Source organism: Salvia splendens, chromosome 9 (assembly GCF_004379255.2).
Source record: "Salvia splendens isolate huo1 chromosome 9, SspV2, whole genome shotgun sequence".
Classification (NCBI taxonomy): domain Eukaryota; kingdom Viridiplantae; phylum Streptophyta; class Magnoliopsida; order Lamiales; family Lamiaceae; genus Salvia; species Salvia splendens.
The window spans coordinates 1,802,234-1,806,064 of NC_056040.1; positions in this window are offsets into that span (position 1 = coordinate 1,802,234).

The window sequence follows — 3,831 nt, forward strand, 5'->3', positions numbered from 1 at the left end:
GATTCCTAATTTTTAAATTTCTATGTTTGATTTGATTTTTAAACAAATAGAAAAAGTAATCAGATTCCTAATATCAAGAAAATTTAACTAAAAATCCCGGATTCTTTTTCCTCTCAATAACCTAGGTATTCTTTTTCCCTAGAATTAGAGCTACCGTTTTTTTTCTTCTTCAACGATTTTCTCTTTTCTTTTTCTTCGTCATTCTCAAACTTTTCTTTCTCCACATGATTCTCAAGTCGAATTATATATCCTCCTACATTTTCATTTCTTGAGTGTTTGTGTTAATCTCTCTTAGAGCATCGCAATGCTGCGGACTTTCCATTGCCCTTCCCGACGGACTTCTCAAAAACACTTCCTGCCACGTCATAAGGACTTCCCACTGCACAATAACGGACATCCCCAAGGACTTCCCGCACGGACTTCTTGCAATAAAAAAAAATTCACAAATTCACAAATATGCAATTTACGTTACAGAATTAAATTTTTGACACGAATACGGACGGGGAAAATGCAACAACTTCATTAAAAAAACATACATAATTATATAAAAAAATTACGATGCAAACAAAAGAAAATTGCAAAGCTCTTCAACGATATCGTTCTGAAGTTGTATATAGGCTTGTGTTTGACGCATGTCGGCAAATGCACGGATCCGATCGGCCTCTCCATGGGGTATCCTCATACGTACATTCGTGGTGGCCACGCCGTGGCTTGGACCGGCACCCATAACATCTTCATTGGTCCACTGAGTCAGTTTAGGACCTTCACTTTCGACAATCATGTTGTGCATAATAATACATGCGTACATGACATCGGCGATGCTGTCAATATACCACATCCGTGAAGGACCCTTCACTGCCGCCCATCGACTCTGGAGCACACCAAATGCCCGCTCCACGTCCTTGCGCGCTGCCTCCTGACGACCCGCAAAGTAGATATGCTTATCTTCTGATGGGCATATGATCGCCTTCACAAAGACTGACCAGTTTGGGTATATCCCATCCACCAAATAGTATCTCATATTGTGTTGGTTGTCGTTGGCGACGAAACTGATGGCGGGACCAACGCCATTGCACTGATCGTTGAACAGCGGCGACGACTGGAGGACATTGATGTCGTTGTTCGACCCGGATACTCCAAAATACGCATGCCATATCCACAGCCGGTAGTCAGCTACAGCTTGAAGAATTACACAATTGTTTCGATTACACAATTGTCTTATATTTGTCTCGATTACACAATTATTTTATTTTGTCACAATATTGTGTTTTAACAACATATATAATGTCGATGTTTTAAGCGGACAATCAAAGTTTATAAGGAGACGGCCTACAAATTGTCCCACCTTACTGTTTTAATACTCGCTCCGTTCACGAAAAATAGTACTCCCCATTTTATCATACTAGTGTTATCACTAGTGCTACAAAAGATATAAAAAAGATTACCACTGGTGCTATGCATGTTACTCACCGTATTTTTAGTTTGAATGTTTTTACCACACAAAAATTTACAAAAGAAATTTCTCAATTAAGTGAGATTTCGATAAAAACATCGATTTAATACTAGTACAAAAGATCGATTGAGTCCCCTGGCCTTAGATAATTTTATCAACGGTTTTTTTACGAGTCCTAGTCAAATTCGAGCAATCGATTTTCCATTTAGTTTAGGGTTTAGGGTTTGTGAATAACATTTTAAAGAATTCCTAATCATGACATCCACTCAAATTTTCTAAAATATTCAAAGTATATTCGCTTTGTGAATAACATTTTAAAGTATTCCTCATTCATTTTCGCTATGCAAAACCTTTCGGTGGATACTCTTGTTTCTACAAATAAGTAATTTGCCTATAAATTTCTATATTTTCGCTAAATTTTGAATTTGTATAGCAGCTTTAAAATCTATAAATTGTTTTTATTTTATTTTTTTGTTGATTTTACAATCAAACTATTGATTTGTTTTAATTTTGCAACTAATAAAGATTTCAACGTGAACATAACTAAATGACTTACTTATGTGACAGTATCGAACATCAATCTAAACAACTTTACATTTTGGACAACAAAACAACATTTTATTACACTACTAAATTAAATAATTTCAGTTGTTTATGTATGATTTATATTAAGTCATATTAGAGCCAAATTCATGATTGATGGAAAAATCAAAACAAATCTAGTTTGATAATCTATAAACAGATTTTAAAACTAATTTAAAAAACTAGAATTTGATGAATGTAGTATAGTTTCACTAAAATTAGACCTAGTGGAAAATTAAGAAATTGTTAATCCATGTTTTTTACCCAAAATTCGTCAAATTAAAAATATATGAAGGAAAATCCATTGAATCTTGAAGATCAGATTTTAAAATTGTTTTTTTAATATACACGTAAAGAGGAAAACATCATATAATTTGAATAAATAAGTAGTTCAACAATTTTGCATGCCACATGTGAATATCAAAATCTTGTCACCAAAATAAACAATTTTAAAAAATGTATTTCATTGAATCATAATATACTTAGTAAATTATTTATAACGCAATTAAATAATATGGCATTTCATCTAAAGTATTTCTTCTGTATATATGATATTTATTTTTAATTATTATCCTACGCGGCACCATATCTTATGCCCCAATGCGTATATATAGAGCAGTATTATGATTATAAAGAATGAGTGTTATTGAATTAAACAAAAATAAAATTTAAGAAACACATACCCAAAAAAACAATAAGAATAATCTGATTTATTAAATTGGCCCATCTACATTAAAAAGGCACAAATAATGAGCCCAATTATATTACATTAGATTAGTACGAAATTAATTCAATTAATTAGACTATAACTAATTAAATTAATACACTTAGGGATTAAAACCATAATTTATACAACCATATTAAAGTTATTCTCTCCCAACACACTTGTTGGCGCCGTTCCATGAAACCCTACCGATGCATCCACACTACACCAAATCGCCGCCGCCGACACAAAACCAAGACACTCTCTCTTTTTTTTTTTAAATATCTCTTACATTAAATATCTATTCTCCCTACACTTTCTCTCCCACATTAGATTTGATTAATTTATTATTATAACAATAAACTCTAATTTTCAAATTTGACATTAGTTAATGTTTTTTATATAAGCTAAATTATAGTAATAACAACTATATACATTACATAATTTTTTTTTCTGCAATAGACATATTGTACAGATATATAATTAATAAAACGTGCACAAAAACTCCAAAAAACTAAAAGAATAAAAATAACTAATTATAAATCAAAACACTGAATATTATTGTTATTTTGAACACGAGATTTTATATATTTTATGAACTGAGTGATGAACAATAAAGTAAAAAGAAGATAAATTAGAGAAGATGATATTTCCATTTAAGGAAATGTGTTAAATGAGAAAATAAACTGGACATAATGGATGGTGTATCCATATAACTTAATCAATGTTCAATTTTCAATTTATTTTCTTTGAAACAATTAAATGAAATGATAAAATAATATTCGACATCCACTTAGTTTAAAGTGCTATATTTTTTTCAATCACATTAACCTCACAACACTTTATCATTAATTTATAAATAAATAACATAATAAAATTCTTATTAATATATTCATATATAAAATATATAATTTATTCAATAAATTGCACAGTTTGCAAATTAAAATACATTAAACATATTAGTTGGCTTGTGATTGTCTAATCTTTTAATTTATGTATATTTTTAGTATTAATATAACTATAATTAACATTTTATTAAATTTCATAATATATTATGCAATTAATATAAGTTAGGCCAGTTAATATCCATTGG